Source organism: Dasypus novemcinctus, chromosome 2 (assembly GCF_030445035.2).
Source record: "Dasypus novemcinctus isolate mDasNov1 chromosome 2, mDasNov1.1.hap2, whole genome shotgun sequence".
Taxonomy (NCBI): Eukaryota; Metazoa; Chordata; class Mammalia; order Cingulata; family Dasypodidae; genus Dasypus; species Dasypus novemcinctus.
In genome coordinates this window covers 144,755,152-144,777,112 of record NC_080674.1, presented here as the reverse complement: position 1 = coordinate 144,777,112, position 21,961 = coordinate 144,755,152, and the positions used below count along the sequence as shown (strand labels likewise).

Sequence of the window (21,961 nt, the reverse complement as noted above, 5' to 3'; positions counted from 1 at the left end):
CCTGAGCCAGAATCTTAATTCAAAATAGCCCCTGGGTCATTAATACTGTGTCTCTAATTATTGGATTAATTGTTTGGCCTAATGACTCAGTGTGTGGGACCTGGAGTCTTAGACAGCCTTGGTGTAAACCCTGACTCTGCTGTTTAATATTTTGCTGAACCTGGGTAGGTTATGTAACTTCTCTAAGCCTCAGTCGCCCTAAGTATAAAATGGCAATAATAATGGTGCTTGCCACTAAGAGTTGTTGTGAGGATTGACAGCTCTGTCACTTGGGATTGTGTTTGTGGACATGAGCACATTGAGAGTACAGAGGGAATGGATGGGGCGAGTATTGAGTACCAGAGTCCAGCATGACCTCTGCAAATCCAAAACACTTCTTTGCCCAGCTCTTTCTCATTTCCTGGCAATCAGAACCTCTTTTCAAATGGCGAGACCACAGGACTGAGCAGAATAAACAGGGCTATGACTGTGACCTGAATGTGACTCCAAGCTCTACCACTTATTTGCTCTGTGACCTTAGATAATGTCCGGTAACTTCTGGTTCAGAGTCTATAAGATGGATATTAATTGAAATCCCCATCCCATAGAGTTGGTGTGATCCAGTGAGATCACGTTTGTGGATATAGTGGCTGCCATGTAACAAGCATCCAGCTGGTGGCAACTGGAAAAAAGGTCAATTAACCTCTCTAAACTTTGCACATCAGCAAAATAGAAATCATAGTAATGACTCTGATGGATTATCACCAAGAGTAAATGGGGGAAAAATGAAGTAAAGTGTAAGGTATGGTTCCTGGAAGTAGTAAGAAGAGACATCTTCTTACTCCTAGTGTTAATATTGATGAATGTGATGTCATTAACGTAAACCGAGTGCCGCTTTGACACTTGCAGTCGATAGATGGCTGTTTGAACCTTGCTAGTTAGCAGGGCCCTTGGATGCAATGCCTGCAGACAAATAAACCACCTCTACTTTGGTCTGCAAATTGGAAACCACTGAAGCCCAAGTACTCTAACCTCATCTGTCCATGTGTTTTAAAGTCTACTGTGTTGGTCTGTCAGGTTGACCTCACTGGACCGGTACTTTTAATAACTTTTTCAGTGCAATGTATTGCTGAGACTGAGGCAACAAGTTCTTGAAAAGAATGGGAAAAGAGTATAATAGATTACAGGGATGCTTTCACTATCGCAGTGCTTTCTAAGCTCATGACGAGCCTAGAATTCTCTCCCTAGGCCCTGGGAGAAAAACACATGTAGGAAATTGTATGAAGTTTAAGGAGTCACAGTGGAATTGACGTTGAAATGTACAACCACATCACACCATGAATTCAGTCTCAAAGAATGTTTTGGGTTATAATTCCTTGGGGTCCTTAGAGATGCCTTAAACACCACTTACAATTAGAACTGTTCAAATCCTAGCTTATGCCCAGCCCACGCTACACATTGTAAACCATTACTTTCCATTCATATCTAAGTTAAACTATTCTTACAAACCAATGATTTTGCATTCCTTTCAGAATGACTGTATTGCACTAAAGTTTCCTTGGAAGGTACCTTTATTTTTTCAATGCTCTGAAGTGTGAAGGCTACATAATTTGCTAAATGCATCATGTTTACATATGCATAAGCAGTTATCTTCAAATCACCATCTCCTGCCTGCACTATTGGCTGGATGCTTAAAGAAAATGAAGCTTAATTTTCTGTAAGCAGCATTCCATGGTTTCCAAATAAGCTTGCAGAAACACAAGATAAACTAAATTACTTAGTGGTAACTTCGCAGACAGGAATGAGAAGCCAGAGCTGAAACAAGCCAGGTGTGTGGAGTTGTTCTAGCATCCCTCAGTCACAATATGCAAAGAAACATGAAAATAATATCCCAGGGCTCCCCAGACTGGTGCCAGGCTGGCTGAGGTTGCCAGGCATTCTGATAATTCCTTTCCTTGGGGAAGGGAAGTTGTGGTAGAAGGATTAGGTCATCCTTTCACAGCCAGTCAGAGTAGGGAAAATAAGGAGCATGGATTTGAATTACTTGGTCCTGGATTCAAACGCTGGCTTTGGCCTTTAAGTCTGTGTGTTGTGGTGTAGGGGAGGGGCCAGGTCCCTCCGCTGTCTAGGTCATGGTATTCTTCATTGTGAAAAGGAAATAACGGCTCACCCTCCAGGGCATTCAGAGTCTTCACTGAGACACTGTGTGTCTCTACGTACTGAAGATCTAAGGGCCCGACACACATGTGTTTTTCTTCCCCCATCCTGGCCCACTCTTTGGTGGGAAATTGTTTCTCTTGGGGTGATTCCGCCTCTCCTGCTCATCCCTAGGGTCACGTGCCGGCACGTTCTTGTCTGACCTGCTCACCCCTGTTGAATCTTGGTCCCTGCAGGATGCCTGGAGTGGCGCTTACACTAGGCTCAAAGCATTCATATTCCTTCCCTTGCTGCTTCCACAAAAATATGTCAACGATTCCTTTTGACAGATATGATTTTCGCCAAGTGCTTGCTGTTTTGGATCTCAGCGTCTAGAAGAAAAGACAGGTTGTGATAGGGCATCGAAAAGGGGGGCTGCAAGGACAGAGTCCTGGGGACACCCCAAAGAGGTGGGGGATAGAATTTTCCAGGGTGGGTGGTAAGAGAAAGAAGATGTCACAGTTGAGTTAGATATCTGAACTGAGCCTTGGTTTTCCAGCAAAGAGCATTTTGGGGAAGAAAATGGCTAATGTCTTCATTGTTAAAATTCCACCAACTCAGTGGAGGGAGAGTGCTCTGCTTTCACAAATAAGGAGAGGGGATGCCGAGCACCGGGCCAGCACCATGTCTTAATCATCTCTGAATCCCCCAGAGTGTCTGACTCAGAGTGCTGGAATTGAATTTAGACCTGCTCAAGGTCACGGGGCAGGAGGGAGAACAGCACACAGATTGTGTTGATTAAAAAATCCTGTGTTGAGGGATTATTTTTCCCTTTTGGCTTAAAAAGAAAAATGTTAGCATGTGGCATTAAAACTGATGGATTGGTGCAAACTTGAGTTACACAGCTAACAAGTCTCTTGAGGCCATCTCATTCAAACTTTCTGCCGTCTTTGGGAAATGGCCCTGAACTGCATTTTCTTCATTCATTCATTCAAAAATCGACCAGTCCCCAGTGTTACATTGCACCTCAAGCTCTGAGTGGGACACACGGTCCATGCATTCAGGGATCCCGTGGTTTGGTGAGGGAGACAGACTTAAACTTTTTTTGAAGATGTATATATACACATTGTAACCAAAATTATTAAAAAGTAATGTCTCCCTCTCTTTCCAGACCACCATCTGTCCAGCTCCCACCTCCCCTAAAACAAAAGCCATTATTATAAGTGTTTTTATCCTTAAAGAGTTTATTGCATATAGAAGCAATTTATTATTATTATTTAGGAGGTATCAGGGATTGAACCCAAGACCTTGTACATGGGAAGCTGGTGCTCAACCACTTGAACTATGTCTGCTCCCCACAGAGATTCTAATTTGTCCCCCATTTTACACAGATGTAGCATATGATACACACTGTTCTGCACCTTACTTTTTACTTAAATATATCTTAGAATTCCTTTCATAGCATATAAATAGCTGTATAGTTTGCCAGTGAGTGGAGTTATTATAGTGATTTTACCCCTAGACATTTGAATTGTTTCCAACCTTTTGCTATGCCAAACAATGCTGCAATGAATAACCTCATGCACGTCATTTCACGTGTGTGTGTGTGTATATTATAGTCCCAAACTAGAAATTTGGGGTCAAAATATATCTAGCAACCTATCTGAATCACTTTGCCATTGTTATGTTACTTGTAGTCAGTATGTAATTGGGTTTTGCTTTGTGACCTGGTCTGAAAATAGAATCTTCTTCTCTTAAGAGGTGTTTAACCCATTTAGATTTCTTGGAGTTAAAATGTATCTTTAGTCCTGTCAACTCAGTCATATTTTAATGTTATGTTTTCATTTATGTTTTTTCTTTTCACTGTGCACTCTCTTTTGTTGTGTGTAGGGGAGCATATGTGTATATTATTCTTCTGATGAGGAATGTTATCACTTTAGTGATTAACAGGATTCCTCTTCCCCCTTCTTCACTTGCCTTTTGTTTACCTGTGTCTTCTCCTTTTCTTCTACTCCTTGGAAGTAGTTGATCTGATTATCCTCTTAGGGTTATTCTTTAGTCTATTAAATATGTTCAAACTTTTATTCCTTAATTTGTCATTTATTAATGCCTTTATCAGACCTCTAGATTGGAAATGAGGCAATAAGCAAACCTGCTCTAATTTCCATGTTCTTCCTCTCTTCCTATCCCATTTGTTATTGTTTTTATTGTTAGTTATATCATTTCTTTGTCAGAGCATATAACACTTGCATTTGAATCTCACCCTATTCTCCACCTTCCTTAGTTCATAAATAAATGTATTTCCCAAGTGATCTCTATGGCTGGATAAAATTAGTCCTCAGAAAGCTACTCTGGAAGGGCCCATGGGAAAAATATTCCCTGAGTTTCTGTATGTTCAAAACTGTTTTTTATTTGTTTTATTTATTCTTGAAGAATAGCTCAGGTGGACATAAAATCCTTGGTTCAACTAACTTTTCCTGACTTTATTACAAATATTGTTCTACTAGCTTCTGGCTCTCAATATTGCTGTGCTGAAATCAGAGGGCCAGCCTTATTTTTTTCTTTTCTCTTGAGTAACTTGGATGTCTTTTCTGCCACTGAGTCAATATTTCTTTATTTTTAAAATCTAACGACTTCATTAGGATATTATTTTGTATTGACCATTTTGGGTCAGTTTTCCCTGGTTTATATTGTATGTTTTCAAGATGTAGATTTAACTTTTCTTTTCTTTCAGAAATGGCTTAATGAATTATATTTTAAATACATGGCCTGTCCCATATTTTCTTTTGTTTCTTCAGAAACAGTGATGTACACATGTAGCATTTCCTTTGACTGTTCTCTCTAATATCATTTCCTCTCTAATCCTTTGTAACTCCTTTATTTCCTTTTCATTTTGCTTACTTTCTCGTTTCTGGCATCCTTCTTTTTTACTGTGTTTTCTGCAATATCTGTTCTTGTGTTTTTTTCCAATTTGGACTTCATTATTTTTACTGTGATTTTGGTTTTTCCTTCTACTTCTTTCCTAGATTCTCAATGTCCACGTCATCTCCTCAGTCGTCTCTTTATCTGTTTTCAGAGTTCTTGTATACTGCTTTATTGTCTTTCATTAGAAAGGTGGTTATTTCAGTTTAATTCATAGCATTGAACATCTCTTCATTTTTTTATTTTCCTTTTTTTCTGCTCACTGGTAAGTTTTGCGGCTTTCCTACATTTTTTTTCCTTCTTATTAAATCTTTTTGTCAATGTGCAGTTCCTTTTATTAAACAACAATAACAAAAACAGATTTTCCTGGCCTAGCTATTTAAAGATTCGTGTGGATGGGAGAGAAACCAGGTTATCTCTATAGATTTATAATCCAAAGTCTCTCTTCAGTGATTCCCCAGAGACAGATGGCTTCCTGCTAAAATGGCTCCCCAATGTTATCCTAGCTTCTCTGTTTCTAGGAAACAGATCAGGCCCAATGTGTTCACGCTGTAGTCAATGCTATTGCTACACACAAGATGCACTTTGGGTAAGTCCCTTGCCTACAGGAAGTACAATTTTGTAGGCCTATTCTGATCTGTGTTGCCCTGGGCCACCCTTGTGTTTTCTTCCTTAACACTTTCTGCTCAATTTTTAAATCTGCACCCTGTCCTTTCCTCCAGGTACCTTCCTTCTTGCTGAACAGGAAATTTTGATCTATCACTTCAGGAGTATCCCTTTGCCTCTAGGAACATATTTTTACTATTCTGGTTTTTTTTTAATTGCCCCCCCCCCCCGGACATTTTACTCTTCTCTTCCATCTGGGTGGCTTCTGCTATATTTTTCATGCCCGTGGATTATATCTCTTTCCTAGTTTTCCTGAAAATGAAATTTATGATTTTCTTCTGTTTACTTCATTGCTTATATATGATATTCAGAAAGAGAAGAGTGAAATTGCTAGCTCTCTTATAGCACTATGTTAGATATTGAATCTCTGAACACGCAATTTTGATCACATATAGCAGTATTATTAAATATAGAAATAGTAATAGCTAATATTTCATCTCTGTGCCAGGCACAAGGTATTCTCTAAATCCAGAGGAGGTGCCTTGAGGCTTGGATGCCAGCTGCCTTTCACACCAATCATGCCCTAAGGCTTCTGGCCTGGAGGCAGATTTAGAGTGAGTTGCATGACCTGAAAGGTGAGAAGAATAGTGGGTCAAGCACTCACTATTTGGATTTTGAATAGCCTAAGACACCCTTTCTGGTTTCAAGAGGCACTTTTTCCTTTGTTCCTGCTTTATTTATTCTGATCTTTCAGCATTTTGTCCTCTAGGCACATGAAGGTGAAGATGCCGTACTGTCTCTGGTCCAGGCATCTCCAGGACCTTTCTTCTCTGGCCTCAGTTCCGACTGGGAGTTCTCATTTCTAGCTGCAACCTACGTGCTCTTACCCCAGTCTCCAGGCTCCGTGGAGATGCTCCTGGTCCTTTGTTATAAGAAGGGTTTGGTGCTACCACCCTTCTAATCAGCCCATATACTTGGCCCCTGTAGCAGTTTGATATAATTGATGAATTCCAAAAAGAAATATTGGATTGTGCTTACACAATCTGATCTGTACCTAGGCATGATTGAGTTATGATTAGGGCATAGGAAAAAAGGCATGGCAAAAAAACAGAGTTGGGGGCTTTTAATGTTGGAGTTTTGATTTTGGAGTTTGATGCTGAAGACTTAAACTGGAGCCCTGGGAAGTCAGCACGCAGAGGAAAGAGAAGCCAGCCCCAGGAAGGAAGGAACCATGAAGCCAGAGTAAAGCAAGCCCCAGGAACGTAGGAACCCAGGAAGCCTGAACCCTCGCAGACGTCAGCAGCCGTCTTGCTCCAGATAGACTTTGGTGAGGGAAGTAACTTATGCCTTATGGCCTGGTATCTGTAAGCTCCTACTCCAAATAAATACCCTTTATAAAAACCAACCAATTTCTGGTATTTCGCATCAGCACCCCTTTGGCTAATACAGCCCCCATCCTCTCTAGAGCAGGGACAGGGAGGAGTTCAGGTGAGCTCATGGCTTCTGCGTTAGGCCCAAATCTACTGCTGGTCTGCCACTGGAGCCCTCCTCCCACCCTCAAATATAAGAGGGGTTCCCAAGTTACAGGCACCCTAGGCTCCCACTGTCCTCAGGATCAGACCTCAAATCCTGAGCTTGGCATTCATGGCCTTTCACCTATCCTTTGTGGCTTCCTTCCTGCCCCAATAAATAAGAATGTAAGTGTATTTTATCTTTAAGGTAAAAACAAACATGTACATATTGGTCCTTTAGGTATAGAAAAGCATAGAAAATAAAATGACATTTAATTTATGCCTAGATCTGAACATTGAATTTGAACAGGTGAAACTGGATGCAAATTGTCAATTAGGAATGGAAATTAATCTTATATATAACCTAAAAATATGTTTTCTGTCCCTAAACCTCTTGCAGATGGAGCTTGTAAATCAGTCCTGGAACAGTTAATGTTGCCTGAGTCAGAAGAAGTCTTGTGGAATGTATATATGCATATATAATGTGTAATATATAGGAATATCTTATAAACAGATATGCAGATTATACAGATATATTTATCTATTTAGGTGCACCCACAGTCACACACACATAAAATGATATAGAATTATATTTAATCATGCTAAAGTTGGTGTGTTTAATTTGAGCAGAGCTTATCTTAAGTATAAATATGCTTTAAAAAACTCATTCATTCATATGGGCATCCTTATTATTTCAAAGACCCTAAAGGAATATTTTTCCCTTTCTGAGTCCTCCATTCTGCCTCTTCCAGGAGACCTTCCCTGACTGCCATCGGCCACTCAGAATTCATACATTAACAAAATGCTGTGACTTTCAGAGAATTTCTGGCATCACATATTGGAAACAGGGACAAAGACGAGTCTGGTTTCACTGAAGTGGGATGGCCTATGCAGGGATCACAAACCTTTCCCAGATTCCTGTTTTACATACCTGGCCCTAGATTGCCTGCCACTGCTGATTTTAGATCAAGTCACTTTCTAGCTTAGTTTTAACTAGTTGAGGCCTTAAGAAATCTGGTGGCCATGAAATCCTCCAGTAAGACTGAGTGATGTTGTTTTTTCTAAAGTCACTGCTAATCTACTCTAGGTCTTTCACATAGAGAAATGCATACCCACTGGCTGGGAAATAGCAATAAAGCAAGAGATGGTATTTCTAACCAGTATTTTATATATGAATATTTTTCTTACGCCAGAGTATAGCAAAGGCTGTGGATTTTATCAGAAAATGCTTCTTTAATCTAGCTAACCTCCCTGCTCTAGATTATTTAGGAGAGGAAAATAAATGTTACTCCGCTAAAGCACATTTACAAATATTGTGCAAGTTCTAAATGTATTTCTTTTCCAGATGAAAGGTTATCATTAGAATCAAGGGAAATATTAAAGTCTCCTCAGATCAGGTTACTAACAATAGTCTTAATGGGTTTAATAGGGAAATTTATCCATCTTAGCTTGTAGGTTGTACCATTAATTAGTTTAACTCATCTTCTCCAAGTTTAATGTCAGTATTTTAAGCTCTTCCAAAGATTGCTTTTTAAGAAGGACTTTATTAGCAAGCTCATGAATAATGGGGCCCTAATTCCTTTGCTCCTGCCTATTTTTACATAAAATGATATGTTCTCTAAGGATAAAAGAACATGCATATATATTGGTGTTTTAGGCACTGAAAAGTAAAAACTGGAATTACATATAATAACATATGTATTGGTACATTTCAGTTGAGTAAGCATAAAACTGCTCACATCTCTGTTAGATTGTCTCCAATTAGGGGCTTTACCTTGAATTGCTTTAAAAATTCCTTCAGTAAGTCCTGTTAGTGATTTCCGCCACTAAAACTGCTTACAGCTGGGATATTATCTATTCACTTCTCAAAGGTAAGAGCTACCAGCTCCTGAAGATCCTCAGAAGGGATCATAATGGATGCCTCTTGGTATCTGAGAGCTTCATCTTCACAATAAATCCTCTCCATAGCCCCAGGGGGTAGCTACCATTATTATCCCCATTTTACACTTAAAAAAAAACAAAAACAAAAAAAAAACAGGTGTGGAAAAGAGCAGTGACTTGCTCAAAGAAAAACATCTTGCACTGAGAGCTGGAATTCAAGACCAGGAAAGTCTGACTTAAGAGCCTGAACTCTCACCCACAGCACAGACTGCCTTTTTGCATCCAGGGGAGAAAGCGTGGTGGCTTCTCACCCTACAGTCCATGATCTTGATCTTGTGGAAGAGGCTCTTGCCGTGGCCACTGGAGATTTGTGTGGAAGAGCAGCTGCTGGCACCTTTGGGGAACCTAGCATTGTGGTTCCCCAAAGCAGATCAGTGAATCGAAGTTAGGAGACCTGGGTTTGAATCTCACTTTGTGCCATTTACCATCTGTAGGATCTGGGAGATGTCATCTAATCTTCTCTGAAATAAGAAAGAGGAGTAGTATTTTGCTGGATGGCCTCATGTGGGCATTGCCTATGAAAATACCACACACATGACCTGGATTCCTGTACTTTTCTACCCGGTCAATGGCTATGCCTGTCCTGTGTCTTCAAACAAATGGGATCATAGCCAGAGCTTCTGAGTGCTGACTACATGCTAAGGCTGTGCTTAAGCACATTCTAGTTTAATCCTCACCACCATCCTAGGAGCTAGTTCCTTTTATTACCTTCATTTTGCAGATGAGGAAACTGAACTTTGGGAAAGTAACTTGTCCACACTCACAGGCAGAGCAGGCAGTTCTGGGACGTTAGCTCAGCTCCATCTGACTCCAGAGCCTCATTACTCTCTCCTGCTTCCCCAGGATCCTTTTAAAGCAGAATGATTCTGATTATTGCTCCTAAAACTGTGCTAAGCAGAATCAATCCCCACCTATTTATATGCCGGTTTATTACTCTCCACATTCCTAAGGGAATCATAGACTTGCTCATTCTCTCGCTCTTTCAAGCACCATCAAGCACAACACACACCCTGTCGTGCCACCTACCCTCCACAGGGTTCCTGCACAGTCCAACACTCGGCACCTGCTGTGAGCCAGATATTCAGTGACACGGGGACCTGGTTCCTGTTGGTGAAGAGGAGCCTATGATCCCACGTGTGGAAACACACATACAGGATGGCTACCAGCTGCGTGAGAATGCACTGTAGAGGGAGGAGACTGGACCCTGGGCGAGGCAGTTCAGGAGGACACCCTGTGTTTGCTGAGGATCCAGACTCTGGGAAGCCTTGTCTCCAGATCTAATCTCCACCCTAAAGAAGGCTCAGCTGGCCCTTTTACAGGAGATGCTAATTGCAAACATTCTGAGCGCATTGATCCAGCACTGCTCTGATTAAATAATTATTCACGATAGCACCTAGGAGGACTAAAGGAGATTAGTTTGAAATGGCCAGCTCCAGGTCTCCACTTCTGAGAGGCCTCCTGATCTGCTCCCAAAGAGAGCTCAAGGCTGGCCCAACTCTTTAATTGCCTTTGGAGGCACTAAAGTTGAAATTAAATTTGGATTGTTTTCCTATTCGCTTCTGCCAGAGACCTAAGCCAAGCATTGGTGAAGCTGGGGTGGGAGGGAGAAGCCATTCCAAGTGACAGGGAGGTTCATTTTTTTCCTTTTGACTCTTTAGCTGAAAAATTTTATGAGTTACAAGGGTATACCAGAAATTGGTTCCCTAGTAGAGGTTTACAGGTAACTTATAAATACTTGTGTGTCAGAGTTGCCAATTTCAAATGTCCCCAACTGGGCATTCAAATATGGCCTCAGTTGTTTAGGATTTTTTAAAAAGAATTCTTTATTTATTCCCCGCCCCCTTGTTGTTTGCGCTTGCTGTGTCTGTTCGTTGTGTGCTCATCTTCATTTTATGAGGCACTGAAACTGAACCAGAGGCCTCCCGAGTGAGAGGAAGGTACCTAATCACTTGAGCCACCTCTACTCCCTGCTTTGTTGTGTTTCTCATTGTGTTTTCCTCCTTGTGTCTCTTTGTTGCATCATTTTATTGCATCAGCTTGCTGTCTTGTTTGTCTTCTTTAGGAGGCACCAGGAACTGAACCTGGGACCTCCCATGTCATAGGCGGGAGCTCAACAGATTGAGCCACATCTGATGCCCTGTTTAGGACATTTAACGGGTAGACACACACACACATACATTATTGATCTTTCACTCTTTTAGATATTTTAACAATATATACAGAATTTCTGTCCTCTGCCTCCCCCCCCCAGTCTTTATGTCATCTCCTAATTACTTTAATAACTCTTATTTCCTTGGTTTCCCCTTTTCTGTCTAATCCCCTGAAAGAACTTTTGAATGTCATTCAACCCTCAAAGTCATCAGTAAATTGAGACCAGCTTGAAAATCTAGTGTCAGCCCTTGAGGACACTTTTCAAAGAAGCTTGAATTTCCTAGCTCCTGTCTCTCCCCTTTTAAAATCACCACCTATTTTGAAAGCTGTTATCCAGCTAACCACCAGCACTTGGCGTTGTCTGAGGGAGGGTAGATGGGCCAGGGCTGATGAGGTGGCCCTGCCAGGGAGCAGACAGGGCTCGATGGCTGATACTCACTTGGTTAGGAAGCAATCCACTCTCTCTCTCCAGTACCTCTCCTGGAGCTGTCTTAACCTCCCATAAGCAAATACGTAATAAATAAATTAGAGCACCCCTCTACTTTGTCTCTTGTAACCCACCAGGGCACCAGTAATCCTGTAAGGGCTTCTTTGCCAGACAGAATTGGCAACAGTGTATCCTTCCCCCTCCCCATAGGCTGGATCACTCAGGATATATCCCAGGCTTTGTTGGAACACTGCCTGCATTCAAATTCAGTCTAGCTTAAAGCCCCTTTATGCTCATGCCTTGGAGAGGGAGAGGGGAAGAGTGCCCAGGTGGAAAAGCAATCCAAATTCTCTTTCCATATACCTTCCGTGGAGACTACAAGTGCCTTAGTTACACCTGCTCATTGCATTTTGTTCATATTTTCCAAATAGACAGGAAAAGTCCACTGGGAGAGGACCAAATTACATGGGCCCTTCTCTGCTTGGACGCTATGCTTTCTTGGAGGAGGGAGCTGTCTTCTTTCACATCTTGTAATGCGCAATGGCACTATACTTTTCTCTAATGAATCCCCAGTGACTGCACATGAGACACATGCTTCTGGGAGCATAACAGGAATGTAGCAGGCTGTGCACAGTCCTTCCAGAGGACCATTGTTCCCACACCAACGCTAACAAAGGCAAGAGCCTCACGAGCTCCTTCCCTCCACCCTGTGGGCACTGCTAGCTGCCTTGCCTGCCTCATTGGCAGAGCTGCCTTTACAGGTAAAGACCTGAGGTTTTAATTTTTTCAGCCCAAAGTATGGACCGTGTGTCCTAATTACATCAATTACTCCTGGCTGCCCACAAGCCCATTCTACCCAAGAAGCCTATCCAGGGATGGCCCAGCAAGTTGACAAATGTGGATTCCAATATGCAGCCCTGGATTCAAATCCTATCTCAGACATTCAATAGCTATTCAACTTTGGGAGTTTGTACCAGTGTATTCTTCATTCATGCTTCTTTCAGTAAATATATTTTGCATGACTACTACTCACCAAACCATACGGTAAGTGCTAAGAATACAGGTGTGGGGAATTCATACCGCCCCCTCCCTTTGTGGAGCTTATGGACTTGGGAGAAGGCAGATGTATATTGCAACCAGAATCTACTGACCAACCTATAAAATTCATACAGAAATATTGTTCTTTATATCATAGGCATCTCCTCAGGCTTAAAAAAATAATAATGAAATTCTAGCATATTCAGAAAGTTGGGATATGGAAAGAACAGAACCCAAATTTATTAAGGCCCTGCTATACATCAGTGCCCGTGAGCTGTTTTACTGACATTATTTCATCTCGTTCCATGCAACAGTACTGCAAGCTAAACTTTGTCATGCCATTTTGCTGATGGAAATATTGAAGTTTACAAAGATAGCAACTACATTCAGGAAGTAATTATGTATTGAGAAGATTCTTCATGCCAAGAAATGACTGCATTAGATGCCGGGCCCCCAATGCTGAGGCAGACTCAGGACCTGATTTAAGCTGCTATGATCTAGAGGTGCAGGTGGACACTGGATAAGAAATTACGAGCGTGATGCATGCCATCAGAGGAGCAATGCATTGAGAGCATATGAAAGGGTCAGACTCTCCTGGTTGAGGGTCAGGAAAGTCCTCTAATAGGATGTGACCTGAAAGCCGAGACCTGATGGAGAAGTTGGCATTAGCCAGGCAAAGAGGAGAGGTGTTTTAGGCAGAAAAGTGTGTGGGAAGGGTGATAAAGCTGAGACTTGGATGCTGGGCAGGAAAGAATATAGAAAAGAGGCTGCCAGTCCATGGCAATCAGATCCCACAGGCCATCAGGTCACATGTGGAGGTAGGACTTAACTGAAGAGTCCTTGGGAGCCTCTGAAGTGGCTCAAGCAGTCAAGTGCCTTGATCAGATGTCCACTGAAGAAAGATCACTTGGGCTGCTGAATGGATCTAATAATGTGGGAAGCAAGTTGGGAGACCAATGCTATGGCCATCTGGGTGGGAGGTGCAGGTGGTAACATGGACTGGGATGAAGGCAGAGGGCGAGTGAGAAGCAGAGGAGCCTGTGAGATATACAAGGTGGAACTTTCTGTGGTCAACTAACAGGAAGAGTGAGAGGCAGGGGGGTCCAGGGGTCCCAAATGTTTGCCCTGAGGAAATGAATGTTTCTGGTGGTGCTGTTTTCTAAATACTGGAGGAGACACAGATTGGAGGTCGGTGAGTCTCAGAGATGCCGCAGACGCACCAGCCCTATAAGAAGGATGTGGAAAGTCAGTAAAAACAGGAAGGCAACTGGGGAAACATTAATGAAAAGGAGGATGCTGGGCAGAGAAAACTGGGAGCCTGAAGCCAGGGTGGAAAGCAGGAGAGAATATAATGAAAAATGAGAGGAACAAAGAGGACTGGCTGACACTTATTCCCTCAGGGAGGTAATATAGTGGCAAAGGGATAAGTTCTTTGTGGGTGAATGAATCCTTCCCTGAGGTAGCACCATCTTTTCCTCTGAAGACCCTGGTGCTTCCTCCCCAGCCAACCTGGGGAGTCAGGTACCCCTCTCCATAAGCCACAAGGTTTGACCCATCTCAGGCCATGCTGGAATGGCAGGGATATGGCTTTCTTTCCCCCTCCCCACTAGAAGGACCTGAGTGTATGGGATATACCCTTTGGGTCCCCCATTTCTGAAAGGATTAACCTCCAGTCCATACCTTTTTCTGGAATGGGGATTGGCACTTCAAAATGCAAGCATTTTTCTCATTGCTTTCTTGTTGTGGCTGGAATACCAAATCTGAACACAGCTCGCTGCAGAGCTGCCTTTGTGAGAACATTTTCTGGGATGCATCAAGCTCCAGGCAGGCTGTGCCTGAATTTCTCATGAGGACCATTTGTTTGAGGACAGCATGAGGGAATGGCCCCATACCTGAGTGCCCCTGATCCCCATTATGGCTTTCTGATCTCTCTCCACCTACACCTGTGGTTTCCTGCTTGTGGACTTGTCCCTGCAGGAGTGACAGATTCACTCTTTTGAGATTCTAGTAATTTCTTTCATCAGCCATCCAAAGCCTGTGTACTTTAGAAAACCTGTAAGAAATTCAGCAGTCTTCTCAAGATATGGATTCCCTGCACATCTGTCAGGAGTTAGTTAAACATGACTAATTCATCCTGCAGGGTGAGATGGGGATTCATGTCCTTTGCAAGTTGACTTGGCAATTTCTCTGCTCAAAGAACATTTCTAATAGATAGTGCACACGGCAATGGAGAAGAAATAGATATTAATTTTACATTTTCAAACGTAGATTGACTACAGACTCCATATCCCATTCCTTTCAGAAAAAAATAGGCCATGTCCTCATTGCCTTAAAGCTGTGCAGTGTCAAAAAAGTGAGTGCTAGATCTCTCTAAAGCTCTGAGTTGGGGCCAGTAAGTATGTCAGGGTGTGCCTGCTTCTGAGGACTGGTCTTGGTATCTAGACAGAGAAGCCTGTGAATCTCAGCCTTCCACAACAACTACTTCCCCTTCTCTCAGTGAGCATGGTGTAGCCTGAGATGCTGGTTCCTGGCCTGAAGGAGCTGGGGGAGCTTGTTATCTTCTTTCCCAGCCCATCTTTAAAGACTGCAGGGAAAGGTAGAGAAACAACCTCCAGAAAGCTGGAGATCCCAAAATTATTGCTAGCTCCATCTAGGGCTTCCCAGTAGAACTTTCTACTATGATGGAGATATTCTATATATATACTATCCAATATGGAAGTCACCAGCCCCCTGTAACTATTGACCTCTTGAAATATGAGTAGGGAAACTGAGGAACTAGATGTTAATTTTATTTCATTTTAATTAATTTAAAATCCAACAGCTGTATGTGGCTAGTGCTAATTGTATTCATTTTTACCTGTTTCCTATGTGGCCAAAGTCAGATTCTTTAAATACATTTGTCTTGTTGGTTTTCTGAATGTTGTGATATTTGCTCTAAGTTTACCTGTAAATCTTCAATTTAAAAACATTGGATTTGTATAGAACAATAATAGTAATGGTGATAAAATCACAGCTTGCACATACTGAGTATTTACTATATACCATACACTTTGCTAAATACTACACGTTATCTGATTTCTACTCATGTAACACTATTATTCTAGGTTTACAGATTAGGAGAAACTAAGGCTCTGAGTGGTTAACTCACTTGTTTGAGGTTCTTCAGCCAGTGGTCAAGCTGCAACTCAAGTCCATGCAGTGTGACTCCAGAACTGTTGTATTTTGCTGCCTGTCAAAACACTTCTCAGTGCTATCTCCTGGCTGGTTTTCAAAGTACAGCCATGCCCTGGCATTAAAGCAAGGCAGAGTATTGAGGTCATTAGCAACTTAGATGTAAACAGTGAACAAACATTCACTTCATGTGTTGCAGGGTTTAGAGTTTCAGTCCTGGCCTGGATAAGGCAGCAGCCATAAGCGAGTGTCCTTGGGTTCCACTGAGCTCCCCTCAAGTATGGAAGTGGGGAAAGATGTGTCCCTGTTGATGCTTTAGGCCCAAAAGTTTGTTCTCCACAAGGACCCAGGCCGGGCAAAAGAGACATGGGTTTGATTGAATACCAGATATGGAATATAAAAATGGGCAGAGAACACATCAATGAACCTCAAAAACATTATGTTATGTGAAGTAAACCAGATTCAACAGGAGAATATACAAAGATATCCTTATAACTCAATAAGAAAAAGACAAATTGATTAAAAGATGGGTAAAAGACCTGAATAGACATTTCTCTAAAGAAGATCTACAAACAACCAAAGCATATAAAAAATTGTTCAACATCATTAGCCATGAGGGAAATGCAAATCAAAACCACATGAGAGACAACCGGCAAGATAGCGGCAGAATAAGGAGCTCCTAGTGTTAGCTCCTGCTCTAGGACAGTTAGTAAACACCCAGAGCTCTCTGGAGCTAGCTGAAGCACTGCTTGCGGGTTCCAGGAGACCGGAAGAGCATCCTGCTACGCTCTTGAAGGAATGGAAGGAGAAGACTGCCCATCTGAAGAGAAGATTTGTAAGTAGAATTGTCCATGCCATGGAGGCTGGTGCCCATCCTCCGCTGGAGGCACAAGCTGCCTCAGGAGCTGTTCTGCAGCTAGAATTGAAAGCTCCACTTCCCAAAACAGGGGAAGAAGAGACTGTTGGGCACCAACTTCAGCTACTGATGAGTAAATTCAGTGGGTTAAAGTATAATCCTGAGAACAGCTTAAGTTTAAGCCTGTCCAATTCAGAAAGAAGCCAATAGCTACCATCTTAATTCCACAGATGGCAAAAGGGGAAGCGGGCAGACTCAAAATCACAATGCTGGTGGGACTGGCTTCTTTCCATCCAGATCAGATTGCAGCTCTAGCTTAGGCCCCAGTGCCCCCTCCAGGAGGGAGGAAGCTGCAGGGACCCGCGCCAGCCTCTCTGGGAAATTACCCACCAAGCCGCGGAAGCTGGTGATTATCCCACTCTGGCAGTACAAGCCACCCGGGGACCTATTTTGGAAAATGGAAGCTCCATTTCCAAAAACAGGGGAGGAAGAGATGGTTGGTTGCCGATTTTGGCTACTGATTGGTAGACTGAGTGGGCTAAGTTATAACACTGGGAACAGCTGGTGTGAATCTGTCCAAGTCTGAAAGAGGCTGGTGGCTGACATTTTGACTCCACCCCCAGCCTGAGTGGAAGCCAGGCTGACCAAAATTCACAATGATGGTAGGAACCAGTTTCTTTCACCAGATTGGCCTGCAGCCCTAGCCTAGGCTTCAGCCCCTCCTCTGGCAGGGAGGAGGCTGGCAGGCCCTGCACCAGCCTATCCTGGTAACTGCAGGTACCACTGGCAGGCACAGAATGAATAATCAGAAGTCTACTGGGGCAAGTGCCGTCATCTTGGACCTGCACTGCAAAGATTACTGCCCACACCTGCAGCTCCATCCCTGCCCCAAGCAGGGGAGAAAGGGGCATGATGATTCATCAGTCTCTCTAGGCAACTACAGTTTAGGCCTGCATGACTTGGATTATTCCACACAGCTGTGACTCTATCCCTACCCCTGGCAAAGGAGAAAGTTGGGAGAAGCTTCATTGGTCCCTGATGCAATGAGGGCAGCTTGGCCTCCACAGGTGAAAGCACCAATTACAACCTTGTCTCCTACTGCACAACAAGCAAGGGAGAAAAGACAGGCCCTAAACTAAAGAGGAAAACTGCATCCAGAATAAATACTCTAGTAATCCAGATGCCAAGACACCAACAAAAAATTACAATCCACACCAAGCAAGGGGAAGCAATGGCCCAGTTAAAGGCACAAGATAAGCCTCTAGATGACATAAAGGAGTTGAGACAACTAATCATAAATGTTCATACAAATTTCCTGAATAAATTCAATGAGCTGCCTAAAGAGATTAAGGATATTAAGAAGATATTGGATGAGCACAAAGAAGAATTTGAAAGCATACATAGAAAAGTAGCAGATCTTATGAGAATGAAAGGCACAGTAAATGAAATTTAAAAAAACATTGCAATCATATAATAGCAGATTTGAGGAGGTGGAAGAAACGATTGGTGAGCTTGAAGAAATGACCTCTGAAAGTGAACATAGAAAAGAGTGGAAAAAATTGAACAAGGTCTCAGGGAACTTAAAGATAGCAAAAGCTATGCAAACATAGGTGCCATGGGTGTCCCAGAAGAAGAGAAGGGAAAAGGGGCAGAAGGAATATTTGAAGAAATAATGGCAGAAAATTCCCCAACCCTATTGAAGGACATAGATATCCATGTCCAAGAAGCACCATGTACTCCCACCCAAAAAATCAGAATAGACCAACTCCAAGACACATACTCATCAGAATGTCAAATGCCGAAGACAAAGAGAGAATTCTGAGAACAGAAAGAGAAAAGCAATGCATAACTTATAAGGGACACCCAATAAGATTAAGTGCTGATTTTTCACCAGAAACCATGGAGACAAGAAGATAGTGGTCTGATATATTTAAGATACTACAAGAGAAATACTTCCAGCCAAGAATCTTATATCCAACAAGATTGTCTTTCAAAAATGAGGGCAAGATTAGAATATTCACAGATAAACAGAAACTGAGAGAATTTCTAACCAAGAGAACAGATTTTCAGGAAGTGCTAAAGGGTATGCTAGAGCCGGAAAAGAAAAGACAGGAGAGAAATACCTGGAAGAGAGTCTAGAAATGAATATTTTATCAATAAAAATAACCAAAAGTATCAAAAGAGTGGGGAAAATAAAATATGACAAAATTCAAATAGGAATAAATTTAACCAATGATGTAAAGCATTTGTATTCAGAAAACAGCAACTCAATGTTAAATCAAAAAAGGCCTAAATAACCGGAAGAACATTCCATGCTCATGGATTGGAAGACTAAATAGCATAAAGACGTCAATTCTACTCGAATTGATATACAGATTCAATGCAACCCTGACAAAAATTCCACCAGCATTTTTTTAAAAAATTGAAAACAGGATTATCAAATTTATTCGAAAGGGTAAGTGGTCCTGAATAGCCAGAAACATCTTAAAAAGGAAAAGCAAACTCTCATTTACAGACTTTAAATTATATTACCTAGCTATAGTGGTAAAAAAGAGCATGGTACTGACATAAAGATAGACACATAGACCAATGGAACCAAATTTATGGTTCAGAAACAGACCCTCATATGTTTGGTCAAATGATTTTTGACTAGCCTGTCAAACCCACACAGCTCAGGCAGAATAGTCCATTCAACAAATGTTGCTGAACGAACTGGATATTCATAGCCAAAAGAAGGAAAGGGGACCCCTATCTCATACCTTATCCAAAAATTAACTCAAAATGGATAAAAAACCTAAATATAAAATCAAGAACCATAAAGCTTCTAGAAGAAATTGTAGGAAAATATCTTCAAGCCATGGTGGTAGGTGATGGTTGATGGTTTCTTAAAGGAGAAAAGAGGAAGACTGAGATGGACTACTGATGTTTAATGTATGTAGAAGTTTTAATTAGCTTTAATGTAAAAGTGTGGAAATGTATAGAGTGGATGGTAACAAATAGTGAGTAACCACTAGTTTATAAATGGGGATGTGGCTGAAAATGGTAGTCTAGGGATGTAAATGCCAGTTGACAGAATGTTATAGAATAATCTAGGTACTGAATAGCACAGTAAACCAAGAGGTGGATGAGAATTGTGGTTGATGATACAGATGCAAGAGTGTCCTTTGTGAGCTATAGCAAATGTACATCACTACTGCAGGGTGGTGGGAATATGGAAGTGCATGGGAAAAATACAGCTGGAGTGACATATGGACTGTGGTTAGCAGTAATAATGTAATATGCTTGCATCTATGCCAAAGATGTATGTATTAATAATGGGGCATTACGGAGAATGTGTGCCAGATGTACACTATGGACATAGTAACAATCAGATAATATTATCTTATCTGTAGCAAATGTTCCAGCACAGTGTGGTATGTGAATAGAGAGGTGTTGTTTGGGAATTCTGCACATGTGCATAATTGTTTTAAAAGTTTACAACTTCTGTCATAAAGAATATATTTAAAAAATAATAATAGGGCAGGTTGAGGGAAAAACACACCAAATGTAAGATAAGGACTATGATTAATAGTAAGATTTTGACAATATTCTTTCACAGTCTGTAGCAAGTGTCTCACAGCAATGCAAGGAGTTGGTGGAGGGTTGATGTATGGGACCCCTGTATAATGTTATACATGCTTGCTTTGTAAATCTACAACTTTTACTATACACTTATTGTTTATGTACACTCATAGCGGCACAGTTGTCAAAAGATGGAAGCAACCAATTGTCCATCAACTGATGGATAAGCAAAATGTGGTAGGTACATACACAGTCCTAAAAAAGACTGAAGTTCTGATACATGCAAAAACATGGGTGAACCTTGAAGTCATCATGTTGAGTGAAATAAGCCAGACCCAAAAGGACCAATATTATATACTCTCACTGATAAGAAATAATTAGGAAGAACAAATTCATAGAGTCATTATCTAGAAACTAGAATACCAGGGAATGGGGTGGAGGTAGGGAATACAGAATTAAAGCTTAAATTGTACAGAGTTTTTATTTAGGATGATGGAAAACTTTTGGCAATGGATGGTGGTGATGGTAGCATAACATTGTGAATGTAAACAACAGCACTGAATTATATATTTAAATGTGGTTAAAAGGGAAATTTTGGCTTGTATATATTAGAATAAAACGTTTTTTAGAAATCCATGCGACTGTACAACCCAAACAGTCAACCCTAAGTTAAACCATGGGCTATAGTTAATAGTACAACTATAAAAATCTACTAACATCAATTATAACAAATGTACCACACAAGAGCAAGGTGTTAATAATAAGGTGGTATATATGAATCCTGTATTTTATGCATGATATTTCTGTAAACCTCAAATATCTCTATTAAAAAATATTTTAAAAGGACAAAGCTTATATGATTCTACTTACATGAAATAGCTAGACTAGGCAAAATTCATAGAGAGAGCAGATTACAGGTTACTGGCATTGGGGGAAGGGGAAATAGGGAGTTACTGCTTAATGGGAATGGAGTTACTGTTTGGGGTGATGAAAAGTTTGGTAATACATGGTGGTGATGGTAGCACAGCACTGTGACTGTGATTAATACCACTGACTTGTAAAATTTAAAATGGCAAAATTTGTTATATATGTCACCACAATAAAATTTTAAAAAGTACACAGAGGATCTGTGTGGTATTATTTTCTTTCAGAGAGGATTCATCCTGTCCTTTGTGAGAGGGACAGATGGACTGATGACCTAAATTCAGTCAGGGCTTGTGCAGACTCATGCCTGGATTGAGATTTTGGTGAGACTGTCTACTTCCCTTGGTCCCTGCCCCCAGGACTTCCAATGGAAAGCCTGGAGTGTTCTCTGACAAGTTCTGACAGCTAAGTCTCCTCAGCACCATGGGAGGATCAGAACTCAGCCCTGCATCATAGCAACATTCTGCCCGGTGTTTTAGCCACCTGGCTAGGGCAGCTTTAGAAGTTGGACAAAGCAGCATTTGTGGGATTCAGCTCTTTCTTCCTTCTTACTTACTGGGAATTTGGCCACTCAGGTCTCTAATTTCTGTCCCTCCAAATGCCAAAGGCCACCAAAGCTACTGCTGGTTTTTCTCCCTCTTGGTAATGGCCCATTGCCTGAATCCTTTGCCAGGATCCTCAGAACCCAGAGTTAGCACATGTCCTGAGGACACAGGGTGCTGGGCTGAGGGGTCAGCC

At 41.6% G+C, this 21,961-nt stretch overlaps 1 protein-coding gene across 1 annotated transcript in view; it reads left to right on the top strand.

The window, feature by feature from the left end:
* Positions 1–21,961, top strand: part of SPOCK1 (SPARC (osteonectin), cwcv and kazal like domains proteoglycan 1) — a 569,733-nt gene that overhangs the window by 512,854 nt on the left and 34,918 nt on the right. The gene's annotated exons all lie outside the window — the stretch shown is intronic.